The sequence below is a fragment of the Eschrichtius robustus genome, chromosome 2 (genome assembly GCF_028021215.1).
Source record: "Eschrichtius robustus isolate mEscRob2 chromosome 2, mEscRob2.pri, whole genome shotgun sequence".
NCBI lineage: Eukaryota > Metazoa > Chordata > Mammalia > Artiodactyla > Eschrichtiidae > Eschrichtius > Eschrichtius robustus.
In genome coordinates this window covers 23,136,674-23,161,409 of record NC_090825.1, presented here as the reverse complement: position 1 = coordinate 23,161,409, position 24,736 = coordinate 23,136,674, and the positions used below count along the sequence as shown (strand labels likewise).

The following is a 24,736-nucleotide window of genomic DNA, read 5'->3' as shown; positions in this document are numbered from 1 at the left end:
GTTAACTGTTATTTCACAAGGATCATAAAAATTAAATAATTAGATGAGGAACTCTATTCCATTATTCAACAGGACAATTAGTTCTATCAACATTTACAAGTTTTAAATATAGATTTATAATGCAAATATATTCACAATGTACTTTTATTTTTTATAGTGTATTTCTTAAATCTTCAATTAAAATCAGTAATCAAAAGAATTTAACATTAATGATAATAAAGCATTTATTATAATGTTTCTTTTATTCTTCAGTTATACTATTTCAATACTTTAAATACGTGTTCAATTTTATTGCCATATTTATGAATTAAAAATCTTAGTTTTGCTTAATTTCCTCCATTAGCAAGAAAAAAAATTGAATGATACATTTCCATTTATTTATAACTTGAATTCCTTATAAATAATTTTATTTATCAAATATGAACATCTACAATTATAAATATAAGGTTTCAAAAAATGAGAAAAGTGAAGATACAGTTCATGAATTTGTGCTAATGACAGTTAATTATGCTTAAAATTTATTGTCAATTTGAACAAAAAACTGTCACAAAAACAAAGTAGGAGAAGATGGCGGAAGAGTAAGACGCGGAGATCACCTTCCTTCCCACAGATACAGTAGAAATACATCTACACGTGGAACTGCTCCTACAGAACACCCACTGAACGCTGGCAGAAAGTGTCCGACCTCCAAAAAGGCAAGAAACTCCCCCCATACTTGGGTAGGGCAAAAGAAAAAAGAAATAACAGAGACAAAAGAATAGGGACGGACCTGCAACAGTGGGAGGGAGCCGTGAAGGAGGAAAGGTTTCCACACACTAGGAAGCCCCTTCGCGGGCGGAGACTGCGGGTGGCAGAGGGGAGAAGCTTCGGAGCCACGGAGGAGAGCGCAGCCACAGGGGTGCGGAGGGCAAAGCGGAGAGATTCCCGCACGGAGGCTCAGCGCCGAGCAGCACTCACCAGCCCGAGAGGCTTGTCTGCTCCCCCGCCGGGGTGGGCGGGGCTGGGAGCTGAGGCTCGGGCTACAGTGCTAGCAGGGAGGGAGTCCGGGAAAAAGTCTGCAGCTGCCAAAGAGGCAAGAGACTTTTTCTTGCCTCTTTGTTTCGCGGCGCGCAAGGAGAGGGGATTCAGAGCGCTGCCTAAACGAACTCCAGAGATGGGCGCGAGCCGCGGCCATCAGCGCGGACCCCAGAGACGGGCGTGAGACGCTGGGGCTGCTGCTGCCGCCTCCACAAAGCCTGTGTGCGAGCACAGGTCACTCTCCACACCGCCCCTCCTGGAAGCCTGTGCAGCCCGCCACTGCCAGGGTCCCGTGATCCGGGGACAACTTCCCCGGGAGAACGCACGGCGCGCCTCAGGCTGCTGCAACGTCACACCGGCCTCTGCCGCCGCAGGCTCGCCCCGCCTCCTCCATATCCCTCCCTCCCCCCGGCCTGAGTGAGCCAGAGCCCCCGAAGCAGCTGCTCCTTTAACCCCGTTCTGTCTGGGCGGGGAATAGACGCCCTCAGGCGACCTACACGCAGAGGCGGGTCCAAATACAAAGCTGAACCCCAGGAGCTGTGGGAACAGAGAAGAGAAGGGGAAATCTCTCCCAGCAGCCTCAGAAGCAGCGGATTAAAACTCCACAAACAACTTGATGTTCCTGCATCTGTTGAATACCTGAATAGACAACGAATCATCCCAAATTCAGGAGGTGGACTTTGGGAGCAGGATATATTAATTTTTCCCCTTTTCCTTTTTTTTTGTGAGTGTATATGTATATGCTTCTGGGTGAGAGTTTGTCTGTATAGCTTTGCTTTATAATAGCTTTATTTTACTTCACTATATTATAGCCTCTTTCTTTCTTTCTTTCTATTTTTTCTCCCTTTTACTCTGAGCCGTGTGGACGAAAGGCTCTTGGTGCTCCAGCCAGGCATCAGGGCCATGCCTCTGAGGTGGGAGAGCCAACTTCAGGACACTGGTCCACAAGAGACCTCCCAGCTCCACGTAATACCAAACGGCAAAAATCTCTCAGAGATCTCCATCTCAACATCAAGACCCAGCTTCACTCAACGACCAGCAAGCTACAGTGCTGGACACCCTATGCCAAACAACTAGCAAGACAGGAACACAGCCCCATCCATTAGCAGAGAGGCTGCCTAAAAACATAATAAGGCCACAGACACCCCAAAACACACCACCAGACGTGGATGTGCCCACCAGAAAGACAAGATCCAACTTCATCCACCAGAACACAGGCACTAGTCCCCTCCACCAGGAAGCCTACACAACCCACTGAACCAACCTTAGCCACTGGGGACAGATACCAAAAACAACGGGAACTACGAACCTGCAGCCTGTGAAAAGGAGACCCCAAACACAGTAAGATAAGCAAAATGAGACGACAGAAAAACACACAGCAGATGAAGGAGCAGGGTCAAAACACACCAGACTTAACAAATGAAGAGGAAATAGGTAGTCTACCTGAAAAAGAATTCAGAATAATGATAGTAAGGATGATCCAAAATCTTGGAAATAGAATAGACAAAATGCAAGAAACATTTAACAAGGACGTAGAAGAACTAAAGAGGAACCAAGCAATGATGAAAAACACAATAAATGAAATTAAAAATACTCTAGATGGGATCAATAGCAGAATAACTGAGGCAGAAGAAAGGATAAGTGACCTGGAAGATAAAATGGTGGAAATAACTACTACAGAACAGGATAAAGAAAAAAGAATGAAAAGAACTGAGGACAGTCTCAGAGACCTCTGGGACAACATTAAACGCACCAACATTCGAATTATAGGAGTCCCAGAAGAAGAAGAGAAAAAGAAAGGGACTGAGAAAATATTTGAAGAGATTATAGTTGAAAACTTCCCTAATATGGGAAAGGAAATAGTTAATCAAGTCCTGGAAGCACAGAGAGTCCCATACAGGATAAACCCAAGGAGAAACACGCCAAGACACATATTAATCAAACTGTCAAAAATTAAATATAAGGAAAACATATTAAAAGCAGCAAGGGAAAAAAACCAAATAACACACAAGGGAATCCCCATAAGGTTAACAGCTGATCTTTCAGCAGAAACTCTGCAAGCCATAAGGGAGTGGCAGGATATACTTAAAGTGATGAAGGAGAAAAACCTACAACCAAGTTTACTCTACCCAGCAAGGATCTCATTCAGATGTGATGGAGAAATTAAAACCTTTACAGACAAGCAAAAGCTGAGAGAGTTGAGCACCACCAAACCAGCTTTACAACAAATGCTAAAGGAACTTCTCTAGGCAAGAAACACAAGAGAAGGAAAACACCTACACTAACAAACCCAAAACATTTAAGAAAATGGGAATAGGAACATACATATCGATAATTACCTTGAATGTAAATGGATTAAATGCTCCCACCAAAAGACACAGGCTGGCTGAATGGATACAAAAACAAGACCAATATATATGCTGTCTACAAGAGACCCACTTCAGACCTAGAGACACATACAGACTGAAAGTGAGGGGATGGAAAAAGATATTCCATGCAAATGGAAATCAAAAGAAAGCTGGAGTAGCAATTCTCATATCAGACAAAATAGACTTTAAAATAAAGACTATTACAAGAGACAAAGAAGGACACTATATAATGATCAAGGGATCGATCCAAGAGGAAGCTATAACAATTGTAAATATTTATGCACCCAACATAGGAGCACCTCAATACATAAGGCAAATACTAACAGCCATAAAAGGGGAAATCGACAGCAACACAATCATAGTAGGGGACTTTAACACCCCACTTTCACCAATGGACAGATCATCCAAAATGAAAATAAATAAGGAAACACAAGCTTTAAATGATACATTAAACAAGATGGACTTAATTGATATTTATAGGACATTCCACCCAAAAACAACAGAATACACATTTTTCTCAAGTGCTCATGGAACATTCTCCAGGATAGATCATATCTTGGGTCACAAATCAAGCCTTGGTAAATTTAAGAAACTTGATATCGTATCAAGTATCTTTTCTGACCACAACGCTATGAGACTAGATATCAATTACAGGAAAAGATCTGTAAAAAATACAAACACATGGAGGCTACACAATACACTACTTAATAACGAAGTGATCACTGAAGAAATCAAAGGGGAAATCAAAAAATACCTAGAAACAAATGACAATGGAGATACGACGACCCAAAACCTATGGGACGCAGCAAAAGCAGTGCTAAGAGGGAAGTTTATAGCAATACAAGCCTACCTCAAGAAACGAAGCATCTCAAATAAACAACCTAACCTTGCACCTAAAGCAATTAGAGAAAGAAGAACAAAAAAAGCCCAAAGCCAGCAGAAGGAAAGAAATTATAAAGATCAGGTCAGAAATAAATGAAAAAGAAATGAAGGAAACAATAGCAAAAATCAATGAAACTAAAAGCTGGTTCTTTGAGAAGATAAACAAAATTGATAAACCATTAGCCAGACTCATCAAGAGAAAAAGGGAGAAGACTCAAATCAATAGAATTAGAAATGAAAAAGGAGAAGTAACCACTGACACTGCAGAAATACAAAAGATCATGAGAGATTACTACAAGCAACTCTATGCCAATAAAATGGACAACCTGGAAGAAATGGACAGATTCTTAGAAATGCACAAACTGCCGAGACTGAACCAGGAAGAAATAGAAAATATAAACAGACCAATCACAAGCACTGAAATTGAAACTGTGATTAAAAACCTTCCAACAAAAAGCCCAGGACCAGATGGCTTCACAGGTGAATTCTATCAAACATTTAGAGAAGAGCTAACACCTATCCTTCTCAAACTCTTCCAAAATATTGCAGAGGGAGGAACACTCCCAAACTCATTCTACGAGGCCACCATCACCCTGATACCAAAACCAGACAAAGATGTCACAAAGAAAGAAAACTACAGGCCAATATCACTGATGAACATAGATGCAAAAATCCTCAACAAAATACTAGCAAACAGAATCCAACAGCACATTAAAAGGATCATACACCATGATCAAGTGGGGTTTATCCCAGGAATGCAAGGATTCTTCAATATACGCAAATCAATCAATGTGATACACCATATTAACAAATTGAAGGAGAAAAACCATGTGATCATCTCAATAGATGCAGAGAAAGCTTTCGACAAAATTCAACACCCATTTATGATAAAAGCCCTGCAGAAAGTAGGCATAGAGGGAACTTTCCTCAACATAATAAAGGCCATATATGACAAACCCACAGCCAACATTGTCCTCAATGGTGAAAAACTGAAACCATTTCCACTAAGATCAGGAACAAGACAAGGTTGCCCACTCTCACCACTATTATTCAACATAGTTTTGGAAGTGTTAGCCACAGCAATCAGAGAAGACAAAGAAATAAAAGGAATCCAAATCGGAAAAGAAGAAGTAAAGCTGTCACTATTTGCAGATGATATGATACTATACATAGAGAATCCTAAAGATGCTACCAGAAAACTCCTAGAGCTAATCAATGAATTTGGTAAAGTAGCAGGATACAAAATTAATGCACAGAAATCTCTTGCATTTCTATACACTAATGACGAAAAATCTGAAAGTGAAATTAAGAAAACACTCCCGTTTACCATTGCAACAAAAGGAATAAAATATCTAGGAATAAACCTACCTAAGGAGACAAAAGACCTGTATGCAGAAAATTATAAGACACTGATGAAAGAAATTAAAGATGATACAAATAGATGGAGAGATATACCATGTTCCTGGATTGGCAGAATCAACATTGTGAAAATGACTCTACTACCCAAAGCAATCTACAGATTCAATGCAATCCCTATCAAACTACCACTGGCATTTTTCACAGAACTAGAACAAAAAATTTCACAATTTGTATGGAAACACAAAAGACCCCGAATAGCCAAAGCAATCTTGAGAACGAAAAATGGAGCTGGGGGAATCAGGCTCCCTGACTCAGACTATATTACAAAGCTACAGTAATCAAGACAGTTTGGTACTGGCACAAAAACAGAAATATAGATCAATGGAACAGGATAGAAAGCCCAGAGATAAACCCACACACATATGGTCACCTTATCTTTGATAAAGGAGGCAAGCATATACAGTGGAGAAAAGACAGCCTCTTCAATAAGTGGTGCTGGGAAAATTGGGCAGATACATGTAAAAGTATGAAATTAGAACACTCCCTGACACCATGCACAAAAATAAACTCAAAATGGATTAAAGACCTAAATGTAAGGCCAGACACTATCAAACTCTTAGAGGAAAACATAGGCAGAACACTCTATGACATACATCACAGCAAGATTCTTTTTGACCCAGCTCCCAGAGAAATGGAAATAAGAACACAAATAAACAAATGGGACCTAATGAAACTTAAAAGCTTTTGCACAGCAAAGGAAACCATAAACAAGACCAAAAGACAACCCTCAGAATGGGAGAAAGTATTTGCAAATGAAGCAACTGACAAAGGATTAATCTCCAAGATTTACAAGCAGCACATGCAGCTCAATAACAAAAAAACGAACAACCCAATCCAAAAATGGGCAGAAGACCTAAATAGACATTTCTCCAAAGAAGATATACAGATTGCCAACAGACACATGAAAGAATGCCCAACATCATTAATCATTAGAGAAATGCAAATCAAAACTACAATGAGATATCATCTCACACCGATCAGAATGGCCATCATCAAAAAATCTAGAAACAATAAATGCTGGAGACGGTGTGGAGGAAAGGGAACACTCTTGCACTGTTGGTGGGAATGTAAATTGATACAGCCACTATGGAGAACAGTATGGAGGTTCCTTAAAAAACTACAAATAGAACTACCATACGACCCAGCAATCCCACTACTGGGCATATACCCTGAGAAAACCATAGGTCAAAAAGAGTCATGTACCAAAATGTTCATTGCAGCTCTATTTACAATAGCCAGGACATGGAAGCAACCTAAATGTCCATCGACAGATGAATGGATAAAGAAGATGTGGCACATATATACAATGGAATATTACTCAGCCATAAAAAGAAATGAAATGGAGGTATTTGTAATGAGGTGGATAGAGTTAAGAGTCTGTCATACAGAGTGAAGTAAGTCAGAAAGAGAGAAACAAATACAGTATGCTAACACATACATACGGAATCTAAGGAAAAAAAAATAAAGCCATGAAGAACCTAGTGGCAAGACGGGAATAAAGACACAGACCTACTAGAGAGTGGACTTGAGGATATGGGGAGGGGGTGGGGTGAGATGTGACAGGGTAAGAGAGTGTCATGGACATATATACACTGCCAAATGTAAAATAGATAACTAGTGGGAAGCAGCCGCATAGCACAGGGAGATCAGCTCGGTGCTTTGTGACCACCTAGAGGGGTGGGATGGGGAGGGTGGGTGGGAGGGAGATGCAAGAGGGAAGAGATATGGGAACATATTGTATATGTATAACTGATTCACTTTGTTATAAAGCAGAAGCTAACACACCATTGTAAGGCAATTATACTTCAATAAAGATGTTTAAAAAAAAAAACAAAGTAGGACATTATATAATAATAAAAGGTCAAATCACAAGGAAGATATAACAGTTACAAATATATATGCATGCAACTTCAGAGCACCTAAATATATAAAACAAACACTGTCAGAATTGACTAGAAAAATAGACAGAAGTGCAATAATAGTAGACGATTTCAACATCCCACTTTTAAGAATGGAGAGACAGTTACTTTATAGGGAACGATTTTTGAGTTTTTCTTCTCTCCTTCCCTTATTTATTTTTGCAAATATAAAAAAAAGCACAAACTGTGAAATAATAAAGAAAGAAAAGAAACAGAGATGAAAGAGAGAGAAAGGGGTGGAAGGAAGGATGGAAAGAAGGAAGGAAGGAAGGGAGGGTTTCTTACACAAAAGGTGACATACTATACACAGTTTTCTGCAACTTCCTTTTATCACTTAACAATTTATACTCCAAAATATACAATATATAATCCGTTTAATCCATTTTGTAGAGATCTTCCCAACTGCTTTGCACAAGTACATAGTAATCCACTGTGTAGATATATTGCAGTTTATACAACTGTTGGATTTTGATGTTAGAAGTTTGGATTTTGGGGGTGATTTCAATTTTGTTACTAGTACCGATAATGTTACATTGAAGAACATTTGACACATGTCATTTCAAACTAATGTCAGTGTACTTTTTGGGTCTTTGGAACAGATTCCTGGAAGAGGGATTGATAGGTCAAAGGCCAAATACAGCTATGATTTTGTTAGATATTGATAAAATCCTCTCCATAGATGTTGTCCCATTTTACATTTTGAAAAACAAAATATTAGACTGCTTCTTTCCTCCTTAGCCTCACAAACAGAGTGTTATCAAACTTTTCACATATTTCAAATCTTAGAGGTGACTAATGGTTTTGGTTTTAATTAGCATTTTTCTCATTATAAAGATTATAATACAATATGAAATATATTTTCTAACAAACATTGTTCCATTGAAAATATGAAATCTACATTTGGATCTGAGTAGCCCAGGGAAGTATGCTGGGTTAATGACATAAGTGGCTATTTAGTTGTAATTAAGTAGTTTAATCTGAAACCATCCGTTTTACTCAGGACTGCAGTTTAAAGAGATAGGAGAAAGAAAGGCAGAACAGAAGAAAGGGAAGGAAGAAAGGAAGGAAGGAAGGAAGGGAGGGAGGAAAGGAAGGAGGGAGGGAGGGAGGGGTGAATTAAGCTAGGTCTGAATTAAGACCAAAAAATATATGAATAAATGGGAAAGAACTGCTTAAATCAATGTAATTACCCTTGTTTGCTTGAAATCTGTGTTATAGTTTGAAGTCTGTGCCATACCTACCTTGTTTAAAAAAACACTAAATTTACCTATTTTGCTCATATTCATGTTTCTTATAAACTCTGACCAGAAATTACAAATTTTAAAGTTTTACCGCATTTCAGCAGTAAACTACGTGCATAATCTCAGAAATGGATTGATGTCTCTTGTTAATACATATTTTGTTCATCATATGCTGGATAGGAGCTACATATTAGTATATATCCTCAAAATTTTTATTGCATTTAACACACCAGAAAGGATATTATACAACTAATAAGAAGTGAAGTCCATGTTAAGTTATTTGATCAAATATGTTTCATGCAACTGCCTAAGAACATCCAAACAATTAGTCAGACCCAAAATTCAATCTGAGCTAGCATTCATATTCAAAGATTTGAATTCAGAGGTAAGTTCAGAGACCAAATATCATATTTTGATTTGTTTTGAAGTGGCCATCTGCTCATATCAAAAAGCTACTGCAACAGTTTGGCAGGCAGTTTAAAGAACCAAAATAACTACTCTGTGCAGGTCAGGTTCACAGGCATTCGGTTGTTGACTTGGAAAGCACAAAAAGTAATAATCACAGCATGTGGTACTTTACCGAGTAGCCAGCCAAAAGTGTCTTGTCTAAATAGTCAAAAATTTCAGCTGTCATAAGAATCCTTTGAGGAAACTTTATAAATACCTATCAAATTTCAAATATCAGTGGCCAACATTTTTAAAAGCAGCATAAAGATCTAATAAAATGTTATAGAAAAGTTATAATAATCCCAGGTACCCATAATTTATATCCTGACACATTTAAAATGTTCCTTTTGTTTAAAAATGGCTTCAAAGATATCAATAGTTTTATTTGTATATTTTATAAATATTTGTGTGCTAGTCAATAGTCTGATTTTTAATGGTTTAAAGCAAATCCAATGCCACAAAGAGCTACTTTAGTCATGCCTTGCAGGAGTTCACGGGGAATATCCTCTATCTTCACCCCTCTGCCCCTCCCCTACCTTCAAGTCTCCTTCTCACAGGTCTCTGCCTGGGAACTGCGGACCTTTGTTGCTCCTTTTCTTGGAAGAGTGGCTGTTGAAAGGAGTTAAACATGGCTCTTGGGTAAGTAAGTCTGGGCTGGAGGGCCATGAAGAAGGGTCAGCTAGAGGACAAGCTCCCTTGGTGTCCAGAACTTGTAGAATAGCCTGCAATAGAGTGGACCACCAGCTGAGCTCCTTGGAGTGAGAGCTACAGGCTGGCAGGGAGAAGGGTGACCCCAGTGCCAACCAAGAAAAGTTAGACGAGGCTGAACTTCAGAGAGCTCACCAACCAGGTGAGGGTCACCAATAACAGCAGGAGGATGTTCCCAGTGCTGAAGTTGAGTATCTCTGGCCTGGACCCGAACACCATGTGTTGTTTCATCTTGGACTTTGTGATGGAGAGCAACCACTTCTGGAAGTGTGTGAACAGAAAGTGGGTGCCTGGGGGGTCAGTCCAAGCCATATGTGCATATTGAACTCCTTACATAAATAAAAACTCTAAATTCATATAGTACGAGTTGAGGGTCTACAGGGGATGACTACCAGCCACGGCATTCTCAAGACTCAATGCATATCTGTCAAGGCTTACCAGAAAGAGATTACAGCTCTTAAAACTAAATACAACTGATTTGCAAGGGCTTGCTGCGATGCAAAAAGAAGCAGGGATCACAAAGATAAGACGGAAGAGCCCAGAGACAAACAGCAACCTGGGTATTACTAATGGAAGTAGCTTATCCCTGGAATCAGTTCCTTCTATCTGCTGTCAACCCCCACCTTCAGTTTGGAGGTCTTGTCTCACTTTTCTCTACGCATGGCTGTGAAAAATGCTCTATGCTGAGGAACCACAGTTCACCCTTCCCTGTCCCTGTCCTCAAAGCTGTGCCTAGGCCCCCTTCCCACTTGGACAAGCTCATACTTAGCCCATACACTCACTGGAAAAATTCTCCAACCTATTCTGACAATTCACTTACAAGTTGTCCATGACCTGATCCCATGAACTTAGCCCAGCCTCAGCATGTGTGTACATACTATCATGTTACTCCTGAGCACAACAGGACTGCATCAGTGCCCCAACCTGTGGTCAGCTAGCAGGGCACCTTCACACCAGGGTCTCAGACAGCATAGCTGCCTAATGGGCTGGGAGTCCAGTTCTTCCCAGTGAACACTATCTTATCCAAATAATCTCAGGTCCCTTCTCCTCAGGATTCTCACTCTATAAGAACCATGTCATGGCCACAGATATTCCTGACAGCCAATATCACACCTTGGTCTCATAACCTCATGGATATCCCTGTCACCACCTTCCATGTAAACCAAAGCCTCTCCTTAAAATATACACTATTTTTTTTATGTCTACCAGTGTTGATTTAATCTAGGTACAAAATGACAGTCTCATAGGTCAAGAAAGAAAAAAAATCTTATTAACTTCACTTTAAAACATGAAAAGGAATATACGTTCTGCTGTTCATCAAAAAAATAACCCCACCCATCATCTGCAACACAAGTGTAGTCCTATGTTGTGTTTATATGCTACAGATGAATTTAAGTATGGAAACAAAACTCAGTTGGACTATTAAATCACCATTACTTGATCATAATAAAATTTTGTTTACTAAGATCCAGAAACTTATTTTTTTGTGTCTCATACAGCATATAGAGGATTTGACACATTAGAATTAATAAACTCAACTCGTCTTATTTAGTGAAATAAAAAGCATACTTTCAATTGCATTCCTTGTTGCTTCGGAGTCGTTTTCAGGTCCCTTTTGTGACAGCTATCATACTTATAGTTGAGCTGTTAAGGACAAAATAATAAATTCATAGTTGAGGACTTTAATTGAAATGGAAATTTCACTGTTCTGCCCACTAGAATGTGTTTATTTTGAGCATATGTAATTGCCTCTTGTATTGTTAAACCTACAACGGCAATATTTTTCTTCTGAAAAAAATAGCCAAAGACAATCAGCAAAACATTTTCTGCAAAATAAAGGCAATATGCAAAAAAAAAAAGAAACAACAACAACGAAAAACTTAATACAGTTCTAAAAAGATCTAGTGAGAGGATTCAGTACTAGAAATTAGTAACTTAAACATAATCCACTAAAATTTTCAAAAGTTACACAGCTCAGTCCTCACTCCAGGAAAAAATAAATTTTAGGATGGAGAACTCTTATTACATATGTATATTTTTTAAAAACCTAATAAATGATTTAAATGACTTTTCTTTATTAAGTATCTCAAGTCTGCCTCTTAAAGACAGATTAAAATGCAGTAATTTTTTTCTTAATTTTTTTAAATTAATAGACTATTTTTAGAGACTATTTTTAGGTTAATGAAAAAAGTAAATGTAAAATACAGATTTACCAATTGCACCCTTGATTGTGTTTAGCATTTTTTGTCTGGACTATAAAAGTCCCTGACTTAGTAAACTTCCGTTTTTAATCCACCCACTGTTAAGACTGTAAAAGTAATCTTTTTAAAATGAAAATCTTATCTCCTGTCATATCTGTGTGGTAAACTAGAGTTGAAATACTGAAAAATATACCAATCCATTAGTGAACATCCCTGACTCTACCACTTAGGTAAAGACTTCACTGTGGTCATTGTTCTCACATGCAATGGGAATCACCTGAGAGCCTGTTCAACCCTGGGTTGCTGATTCAGGTTTTGAAACAACGGGTCTGGGTAGGTCTTGAGAATCTGCATTGCTAACAAGTTCCCAATTGATGCTGATACTCCTGGTCCCAGAGCCAAAGTATGAGAACTACTGCCTTATAATTTTCCTATTTCTGATATGTCTGCTCTTCTTCCCTCTGTAAGTGTTTTGTTTTATTTATTGCTGCATTAAAAATATTCTGATATTTAATGACAATAAAATTACAGTTTATTTAGCTCCCAAATCTGAATTCCTTTATGTCTCTTCTAAAAGGAAACTTTTTCTTCTCTACTTCCTCAGCCAGTATATTTCTATCAGCTTTGTGTCTATAATATCTTTTATTATCTTGTCCACTGTTCTTCCACTCCTGTTCTCTTTCTATTGTAAGTTTGTATCATTTTAGTACTGAATATCATTGTATTGGGATGTCTGAAAAAAAGATAAAACAAACGTGTTAGGGTCATCACTTTGGGTAAACATATCTTTATGATTTTATCATATCTAAATCTATAAATATAACGGTAGCATAAAAAAAGAGAAAAACATGAGGATGGATAACAAAAGATCTTCATATTTATATTTAGGAACTGGTTATAAGAGAAAAGTGACCAACAGGAACAATCAGATAGAGAAAATTTGGAGTTTGTATTGGCATTAAAATCAAGAGAAGAGAGAAAGGAGTAATAACAAAATAAGAATAGAAAAGTGATGAGCTTGTTAGTACCTTCATGTGTTATTTTGGCAAGAAGCTATAATTTTAAAACAAAATTTTGTTAGGCTACATGTCATGTCCCTTAGGAAATATTCTCCTCTCTTCATGTAATACAAGGAGTAGAATTATCTGGAGAAACTCAAGGAACTCACTCTGGGAGAAAGGGACATTGAGTCCACTGGGACCAGGGTCTCCCATTCCCTTGCTCAGCTCTTCCTATGGGAAGTGTGGCTTTATTTCATGACAAGAATATCTATAAAAATCCTTTGGGCCCCAAAATATCTCTGGATGCTGGGAACTCACTTGTCCAAATAACTCCTGTTAGTGGTTGGCACCTAGACTTCTTGACACCAAGCAGTCTGTTTATCCCAAAGTGACAAACTTTCAAGTTTGAACTATAAAAAGAAAGAGTAACTAGGGGTTGGTCTTTCCAATGAAAATCAGACTGACCATATTGGCCCACCAGCTTTACCATACATCTCTCCCTGTGGTAGTGGGGGAAGGAAGACCTGTGCATCTTTTTTTTTTTTTATAATTGTGATAAAATATATATAACACCAGAACTTTTTCATCTTCCCCAATTGAAACTTTGTAACATTAGATATAACTCACCAGTCCCCCTCCCTGTTTCCTCTGACAAGCTCCATTTCACTTTCTGCCTCTATGAAATTGACTACTGTAGGTACTTCATATAAGTGGGATAATACAATAATTATCTTTTTGTAACTGGCTTATTTCACTGAGCATAACGTTTTCAAGGTGCATCCATGTTGTGACATGAGTCAGAATTTCATTCTTTTTTTAAGATTGAATAATATTTCATTGTATATATGCCTTGTTTATTCATTTATCTGTTGATGGACACATAGGTTGATTCCACCATTTGGCTATTGTGAATGATGCTGCTCTGAACATAGGTGTGCTGATATCTTTTTGAATCCCAGCTTTCAAATCTTTGGGGTATATGCTCAAATGTGAAATTGCTGTAACATACAATAATTCTATGTTTACAATTTTGAGGAACAGTTATACAATTTTCCACAGCAGCTGCACCATTTTACATTCTCACCAGCAATGCACAAGGGTTAAAATTTCTACACATCCTCACCAACACTTGTTATTTTCTGTTTTTGTTTCTGTGTTTTTGTGTTTTGCTTGTTTTGTTTTGTTTTTTATTATAGCCATCCTAAATGGTACAGAATGGTATCTCACAGTGGTATTGATTTAGCCTCCTTTACCTTGGCAGTCGTTTCTTTATGCAAGTTTTCATTTCTTCAGTAAAGCTTATTTCTTAACCCATGTTATGTAACATTGAGAAATTTGTCCCAAAGCTGGTGCATGACAGGTAGCAACAAAAGAGAGCACTGCTTTTTATTACAGGTGGAGACCTAGAAAGACCCACTTTCCACACAATAGCTGTGACAAAGGGACCTACCTATAGGTCACATCAGAACTATCTATTAAGAAAATGAAAGATTTTTTGACTTTTAAGAACCAACTTTTAGAGGGGACCTTCAAGATGGTGGAGGAGTAAGATGTGGAGATCACCTTCCTTTCCACAAATACATCAGAAATACATCTACATGTGGAACAACTCTTACAGAACACCTACTGAATGCTGACAGAAGACCTCAGACTTTCCAAAAGGCAAGAAACACTCCATGTACCAGGGTAGGGCAAAAGAAAAAAGAAAAAAACGGAGACAAAAGAATAGGGATGGGACTTGCACCTCTGGGATGGAGCTGTGAAGGAGGAAAATTTTCCACACTCTAGGGAGCCCCTTCACTGGTGGAGATGGGGGGTGGGTGTGGGCAGGAAGGAAGCTTAGGAGCCACAGAGGAGAGCGCAGCAACAGGGGTGCGGAGGGCAAAGCAGAGAGATTCCCACACAGAGGATTGGTGCTGACCAGCACTCACCAGCCTGAGATGCTTGTCTGCTCACCCACTAGGGTGGGTGGCGGCTGGGAGCTGAGGATCAGGCTTTGGAGGTCAGAGCCCAGGGAGAAGACTGGGGTTGGCTGCGTTAAGACAGCCTGAAGGGGGCTAGTGCGCCACAACTAGCTGGGAGGGAGTCAGGGGAAAAGTCTGAACCTTCTGAAGAGGCAAGGGACCATTGTTTTGGGGTGTGCAAGGAGAGGGGATTCCTTCCCCATGTACCCACAAAAGTCAGAGAACCACCTAAGCAAGCTCTAGAGATGAGCGTGAGCCTTGGCTATCAGCTTGGACCCCAGAAATGGGCATGAAACGTTAACGCTGCTGCCTCTGCCACCAAGAATCCTGTGTGCAAGCAGTTCACTACCCACACACCCCCACCACCCTGGGAACTTGTGCAGCACACCACTGCCAGGGTCCCGAGGTCCAGGGACAAATTCCCTGGGAGAAAACACGGAGAGCCTCAGGCTGTTGCAATGACATGCTGGCCTCTGCCGCCGCAGGTTCGCACCGCATTCCAATTATGACTACCGTACCCCTCCCTCTCCGAGGCCTGAGAGAGCAAGAGAGCCCTAATCAGCTGCCGCTTTAACCCCTTCCTGTCTAGGGGGGGAAAAGTCACCTGAGGGCGACCTACATGCAGAGGCAGGGCCAAAACCAAACCTGAACCCCAGGAGCTGTGTGAACAAAGAAGAGAAAGGGAAATTTCTCTGTGCAGCTTCAGGAGCAGCGGATCAAATCCACACAATCAACTTGATGAATGCTGCATCTGTGGAATACCTAAATAGACAAGAAATGTTCCCAAAATTGAGGCAGTGGACTTTGGGAGCAAGTGTAGACTTGGGGATTGCTGTCTGTGACTGACTTGTTTCTGATTTTTATGTCTATCTTAGTTTAGTTTTTAGTGCTTGTTAACATTGGTGGATTTGTTTATTGGTTTGCTTGGTCTCCTCTTTTTTTTCTTTTTTATATTTTTATTTTGATGTTTTAACATTTTTTATATTTTATTATTATTTTTTTTTTCTTCCTTTTCTTCTGAGCCGTGTGGCTGACAGGGTCTTGGTGCTCCGGCCGGGTGTCAGGCCTGAGCCTCCTAGGTGGGAGAGCAAAGTTAAGGACATCAGACAACCAGAGACCTCCGGGCCCCACATAATATCAATCGGTGAGAGCTCTCCCAGAGATCTCCATCTTAACACTAAGACCCAGCTCCACCCTATGGCCAGCAAGCTCCAGTGCTGGATGCCCCATGCCAAACAACTAGCAAGACAGGAACACCACCCCACCCATTAGCAGACAGGCTGCCTGAAAATCATACTAAGTTCACAGACACCCCCCAAAAATCCACTGGACTCAGCCCTGCCCACCAGAAAGACAAGATCCAGCTCCACCCACCAAAACACAGGCACCAGTCCCCTCCACTAGGAAGCCTACATAAGCCACTGAACTAACTGAACCCACAGGGAGCAGACACCAAAATCAATGGGAACTATGAACCTGCAGCCTGCAAAAAGGAGACCCCAAACACAGTAAGTTAAACAAAATGAGAAGACAGAGAAACATGCAGCAGATGAAGGAGCAAGGTAAAAACACACCAGACCAAACAAATGAGAGAAATGGACAGGCTACCTGAAAAAAATGCAGAATAATGATAGTAAAGATGATCTAAAATCTTGGAAATAGAATGGAGAAAATACAAGAAACATTTAACAAGGACCTAGAAGAACTAAAGAGCAATCAAACAATGATGAACAATACAATAAATGAAATTAAAAATTCTCTAGAAGGAATCAATAGCAGAAAAACTGAGGCAGAAGAACGGATAAGTGAACTGGAGAATAAAATAGGGGAAATAACTGCCACCGAGCAGAATAAAGAAATAAGAATGAAAAGAATTGAGGATAGGCTCAGAGACTTCTGGGACAATATTAAACACACCAACATTCGAATTATGGGGTCCCAGAAGAGGAAGAGAAAAAGAAAGGGGCTGAGAAAATATTTGAAGAGATTAGACTGGAAAACTTCTCTAACATGAGAAAGGAAACAGTCAATCAAGTCCAGGAAGCACAGAGAGTACCATACAGGATAAATCCAGGGAGAAATAAGCCAAGACTCATATTAATCAAACTTTCAAAAATTAAGTACAAAGAAAAAATATTAAAAGCAGCAAGGGAAAAGCAATAAATAACATACAAGGTAATTCCCAAAAGGTTAACAGCTGATCTTTCAGTAGAAACTCTGCAAGACAGAAGTGAGTACCAGGACATATTTAAAGTGATGAAAGGGAAAAACCTACAACAAAGATTACTCCACCCACCAAAGATCTTATTCAGATTCAGTAGAGAAATTAAAAGCTTTACAGACAAGCAAAAGCTAAGAGAATTCAGCACCACCAAAACAGCTTTACAACAAGTGCTAAAGGAACTTCTCTAGGTAGGAAACACTAGAGAAGGAGAAGACTTACAAAAACAAGCCCCAAAAAATTAAGAAAATGGTAATAGGAATATACATATTGATACTTACCTTAAATGTAAATGGATTAAATGCTCCAACCAAAAGACATAGACTGGCTGAATGGATACAAAAACAAGACCTATATATATATATATGTTGTCTACAAGAGACCCACTTCAGATATAGTGACACATACAGACTAAAAGTGAGGGGATGGAAAAAGATTTTCCATGCAAATGGAAATCAAAAGAAAGCTGGAGTAGCAATTCTTATATCAGAAAAACTGACTTTAAAATAAAGGCTATTACAAGAGACAAAGAAGGACACTACATAATGATCAATGGATCAATCCAAGAAGAAGATATAAAAATGGTAAATATTTATGCACACAATATAGGAGCACCTCAATACATAAGGCAAATGCTAATAGCCATAAAAGAGGAAATCGACAATAACACAATAATAGTAGGGGACTTTAACATCCCACTTTCACCAAAGGACAGATCATCCAAAATGACAATAAATATGGAAACACAAGCTTTAAATGACACATTAGGCAAGATGGACTTAATTGATATTTATAGGACATTCCAACCAAAAACAACAGAATACACACTCTTCTCAAATGCTCATGGAACATTCTCCAGGATAGATTATATATTGGGTCATAAATTAAGCCTTGGTAAATTTAAGGAAATTGCAATTGTATCAAGTATCTTTTCCGACCACTATGCTATGAGGCTAGATTATCAATTACAGGAAACACACTGTGAAAAATACAAACACATGGAGGCTAAACAACATGCTACTAAATAACCAAGAGATCACTGAAAAATCGAAGAGGAAATCAAAACATACCTAGAAACAAATGACAATGAAAACACAATGACCCAAAGCCAATGGGATGCAGCAAAAGCAGTTCTAAGAGGGAAGTTTATAGCAATACAATCCTACCTCAAGAAACAAGAAAAATCTCAAACAACCTAACCTTACACCTAAAGCCATTAGAGAAAGAAGAACAAAAAAATTCCAAAGTTAGCAAAAGGAAAGAAATCATAAAGATCAGATCAGAAAGAAATGTAAAAGAAATGAAGGGAACAATAGCAAAGAGAAATAAAACTAAAAGCTTGTTCTTTGAGAAGATAAACAAAATTGATAAACCATTAGCCAGACTCATCAAGAAAAAAGGGAGAAGACTCAAATCAATAGAATTAGAAATGAAAAAGAAGAAGTAACAAATGACACTGCAGAAATACAAAGGATCATGAGAGATTACTACCAGAAACTATATGCCAATAAAATGGACAACCTGGAAGAAATGGACAAATTCTTAGAAAAGCACAACCTTCCAAGACTGAACCAGGAAGAAATAGAAAATATGAACAGACCAATCACAAGCACTGAAATTGAAACTGTGATTAAAAATCTTCCAACAAACAAAAGCCCAGGACCAGATGGCTTCACAGGTGAATTCTATCAAACATTTAGAGAAGAGCTAACACCTCTTCTTCTCAAACTCTTCCAAAATATAGCAGAGGGAGGAACACTCCCAAACTCATTCTACAAGACCACCATCACCCAGAGAAAGATGTGCCCAAAAAAGAAAACTACAGACCAATATCACTGATGCACATAGATGCAAAAATCCTCAACAAAATACTAGCAAACAGAATCCAACAGCACATTAAAAGGATCATACACAATGATCAAGAGGGGTTTATCCCAGGAATGCAAGGATTCTTCACTATATGCAAATCAATCAATGTGATACACCATATTAACAAATTGAAGAATAAAAACCATATGATAATCTCAATAGATGTGGAAAAATCTTTGAACAATATTCAACACCCATTTATGATAGAAACTCTCAATAAAGTAGGCATAGAGGGAACCTACCTCAACATAATAAAGACCGTATTTGACAAACCCACAGTCTACATTGTTCCCAATGGTGAAAAACAGAAACCATTTCCCTTAGATCTGGAACAAAACAAGGTTTCCCACTCTCACCACTTTTTTTCAAGATAGTTTTGGAAGTATTAGCCACAGCAATCAGAGAAGAAAAAGAAATAAAAGGAATCCAAATTGTAAAAGAAGAAGTAAAACTGTCACTGTTTGCAGATGACATGATACTATATATAGAGAATCCTAAAAATGCTACTGGAAAACTACTAGAGCTAATCAATGAATTTGATAAAGTAGCAGGATACATAATTAATGCACATAAATCTCTTGCATTCCTATACACTAATGACAAAAAATCTGAAAGAGAAATTAAGGAAATACTCCCATTTATCATTTCAACAAAAAGAATAAAATACCTAGGAATAAACCTACCTTAGGAGACAAAAGACCTGTATGGAGAAAACTGTAAGACATTGATGAAAGAAATTAAAGACGATACAAACACATGAGAGATATACCATGTTCTTCAATTGGAAGAATCAACATTGTGAAAATAACTATACTACCCAAAGCAATCTACAGATTCAATGCAATCCCTATCAAACTACCAATGGCATATTTCACAGAATTAGAACAAAAAATTTCACAATTTGTATGGAAACACAAAAGACCCCGAATAGCCAAAGCAATCTTGAGAAAAAAAAATGGAGTTGGAGGAATTAGGCTCCCTGACTTCAAACTATACCACAAAGCTACAGTAATCAAGACAGTAAGGTACTGGCACAAAAACAAATATAGATCAATGGTACAGGATAGAATGACCAGAGATAAATCCATGCACATATGGGCACCTATTTTTATGACAAAGGAGGCAAGAACATACAATGGAGAAAAGACAGCTGCTTCAATAAGTGGTGCTGGGAAAACTGGACAACTACATGTAAAAGAATGAAATTAGAACACTATCTAACACCATACACAAAAATAAACTCCAAATGGATAAAAGACTTAAATGTAAGACCAGACACTGGTCTTTTGGAGGAAAACACAGGAAAAACTCTCTTTGACATAAACCACAGGAAGAACTTTTTTGACCCACTTCTTAGAGTAACAGAAATAAAAACAAAAATAAACAAATGGGACTTAATTAAACTTAAAAGCTTTTGCACAGCAAAGGAAACCATAAACAAGACAAAAAGACAACCCTCAGAATGGGAGAAAATATTTGCAAATAGAACAACAGACAAAGGATTAATCTCCAAAATATACAAATAGCTCATGTAGCTCAATATCAAAAAAACAAACAATCCAGTTAAAAAATGGGCAGAAGTCCTAAATAGACATTTCACCAAGGAAGACATACAGTTGGCCAAGAGGCACATGAAAAGGTGCTCAACATCACTAATTATTAGAGAAATGCAAATCAAAACTACAATGAGGTATCACCTCACACCAGTCAGAATGGCCATTATCAAAAAAGCTAGAAACAATAAATGCTGGAAAGGGTGTGGTGAAAAGGAAACCCTCCTGCACTGTTGGTGGGAATGTAAATTGATCCAACCACTATGGAAAATAGTATGGAAGTTCCTTAAAGAACTAAAAATAGAACTACCATATGACCTAGCAGTCCCACTACTGGGCATATACCCTGAGAGAACCATAATTCAAAAAGAGACATGCACCCCAATGTTCATTGCAGCACTATTTACAATAGCCAGGACATGGAACCAACCTAAGTGTCTGTTGACAGAGGAATGGATAAAGAAGATGTGGCACATATATACAATGGAATATTACTCAGCCATAAAAAGAAACGAAATTGAGTTATTTGTAGTGAGGTGGGTGGACCTAGAGTCTGTCATACAGAGTGAAGTATGTCACCGTATGCTAAGGCATATATATGGAATCTAAAAAAAAAAAAAAATGGTACCGATGAACCTAGTTGCAGGGCAGGAATAAAGAGGTAGACATAGAAAATGGACTTGATGACATGGGGTGGGAGGGGGAAGCTGGGTCAAAGTGAGAGTAGCATTGATGTATATACACTACCGAATGTAAAATAGTTGGCTGGTGGGAAGCAGCAGCATAGCACAGGGAGATCGGCTAGGTGCTTTGTGATGACTTAGAGGGGTGGAATAGGGAGGATGGAGGGAGGCTCAAGAGGGAGGGGATATGGGGACATGTGTATGCATACGGCTGATTGTGCAACAATCTGTTGTTGTGCAACAGGAACTAACATGGTATTGTGAAGCAATTATACTCCAATAAAGATGTACTAAAAAAAAAAGGTATCAATAGGAAAAAAACCCAAAACTCAAGCATAAGGACAGTTCGAAAAACTGTAGCATTTACAAAAGCTGAAGATACACTGTTCCAAAGATAATCAGCTCCACTCCTACATATATACCTAAACCCAACAAGAGTGCATTCATAAGTTCACTGAAAGGCATGCACTAGAATATTCATTATAGCATTATTTGTAAGCCCAAACTGGAAGCTACCCACATAAATGTCCACTCATAGGAGAAGCCATAAGAATTGTGGAATATTCACACAATGGGAATTGATCATCTATAATGTACATAATGCATAATTTATTAATACTAAGTACAAAAAAAGACAGGACTAATCTCTGGTTTTAGAAGTCATGAGAGGGCTTCCCTGGTGGCGCAGTGGTTAAGAATCTGCCTGCCAATGCAGGGGACACGGGTTCAAGCCCTGGTCCGGGAAGATCCCACATGCCGTGGAGCAACTAAGTCCGTGCGCCACAACTACTGAGCCTGCGTGCCACAACTACTGAGCCCGTGTGCCACAACTACTGAAGCCCACGAGCCTAGAGCCTGTGCTCCACAATGAGAGAACCCACTGCAATGAGAAGCCCACACACTGCAACGAAGAGTAGCCCCTGCTCGCCACAACTAGAGAAAGCCCGCACACAGCTACAAAGAAACCAACGCAGCCAAAAATAAATAAATAAATTAATTAAAAAAAAAAAGAAGTCATGAGAGCAGTTAACTGGAACAGTTTTTACTGAGATGAGAATGTGCTAGGTTATTGGTATTCTGTTTTTGATCTGAGTCTGACTAAGCAGGTATCTTCTTTTTTTTTTTTTTTTAAAGGGCTTTTTTTTTTTTTAAGAAATTCACGTTCTTATTTATTTATTTATTTTATTGATGGATTGATTGATTGCTGTGTTGGGTCTTCGTTTCTGTGCAAGGGCTTTCTCTAGTTGCGGCAAGCGGGGACCACTCTTCATCGCGTTGCGCGGGCCTCTCACCGTCGCGGCTCTCTTGTTGCGGAGCACAGGCTCCAGACGCGCAGGCTCAGTAATTGTGGCTCACGGGCCCAGTCGCTCTGTGGCACGTGGGATCCTCCCAGACCAGGGCTCGAACCCGCGTCCCCTGCATTGGCAGGCAGACTCTCAACCACTGCGCCACCAGGGAAGCCCAGCAGGTATCTTCTGACATGTGAAATCAATCCATTGAGCTGAACTCTTTTGATGTGGTCACTAGTCTTTACCGATACTATGCTCAATAAACACTTAAAAGTACATAGAAATTAAAAATGTCATTCCCATGATATTTTTATTTATTTCTTCATTAAAATAAGTAGAAACACATTTTAATCATGACATACTTTGCAAAACAAAAGAAAAAAAAGACCCCTAACTTTCAAAGACTTTTATGATCACTCAAGAAAACAAAATTACAGAGACAAAGAAGCATCAGGAAATCAGTAAGGAAAAATAAATGATAAATTTTAAAAAAATGATTTAAACATCAGGAAGTGTTATTTATACTGGTTCTGTGGGCTCCATGACTATGAATTCTTCTGTGAAGTGGATGAAGACTCCATCCAGGACAAATTTAATCTCAGTCAACTCAATGAGCAGGTGCCTCACTGTAGACAAGCTCTAGACATGATCTTGGCCCTGGAGCCTGATGAAGAGCTGGAAGACAACCCCAACCAGAGAACCCTGATTAAGCAGTCAGCCAAGATGCTGTATGGGTTCACCCAGACCACCTATGTCCTCACAAACCATGGCACCACCCAGATGTTGGAAAAGTACTAGCAGGGAGAGTTTGGCTACTGCCACATGTGCGCTGTGAGAACAAGCCAATGCTTTCCAATAGCCTTTCTGACACCCCAGGTGAGACCCTGGTGAAGCTCTACTGCCCCAAGTGCATGGACGTTTCCACACCTAAGACACCATCGAGGAAGCACCACACGGAAGGCCCCTACTTGGGTACCAGTTTCCCTCACAATGCTCTTCACGGTGCACGCTGAATGCCGGCCCAAACAGCCCACTAACCAGTTTATGTCCAAAGTCTACAGTTGCAAGATTCATCCACTGTCCTACCAGATGCAGTTCCAAGCCGCCAGCAACTTTGAGTCCGTCAAGACCGTTCAGTGATTCCCAACCCCACTTGTCACTCAGTCTTTGACAGTTCTGGTCCTCCCCTGCCACCTTTAAGGAAACCTCTATGGTTTATATTTTAAATTAAAAGAGTCATTATTGTGGTGTGAATATGAAATAAAGTAGAAAAAAGGCAAAACTAAGCATTTACTCAAAATTTATATAAAATCTTGTCATATCTCTTCAGGAAAAATATTTTAGGGCTTGATGGCTCCTAATATAAACATTGTAAAATCATAAGGCATTTTAAAAATAATTCAATGCTAATTTATTTAATTACTAAATAAAATTGATTATTTATATTAAGATACATTAGCATCATTGATTAATGTATGAGAAGAATACTGAATAGTACCATAATAATGAAGAAATTTTTTTAAAAATCTACAAAAACTACCATGTTGAAAGGTACAAGAATCACAGGTCTTTAGAAAGGAAGTTTTCATATACCTAAAATCAACTAATTCTCATATTATTTAAATAGTTCTGAGCTATAAGTTGAAATGGACTTTGCTGTGTCAAACCACAGACTGACTTGCATTATTTTAAAAAAAGCAAATCTCAAATATCACTAGTAAATAGCAATTAAATCTTAAGAGAGAATATATTTTTATACTGGATAAAATCAGTTCAATGTTTAATAAAATTCAAAGAAAGCATAAGTACCAACAGACGTATCTAAACATGACAAGAATGTGTATCTCAATCCACCTATATTTCAAAATATTCTGGAAATTAATTTAATAGATTTATGATTATAAATGTGAAAAGAAGCTAAAATTTAGGTATTTGATCTAGCAACTACTATAA

General features: G+C 38.7%; 2 pseudogenes; both read left to right on the top strand.

Annotated features, from left to right (window-relative positions):
- Positions 1-567: 567 nt before the first annotated feature.
- Positions 568-11,033, top strand: LOC137758802 (T-box transcription factor T pseudogene; annotated as a pseudogene).
- Positions 11,034-21,681: 10,648 nt separating this feature from the next.
- On the top strand, positions 21,682-23,923 carry LOC137758801 (casein kinase II subunit beta pseudogene; annotated as a pseudogene).
- The last annotated feature ends 813 nt before the right edge of the window (positions 23,924-24,736 follow it).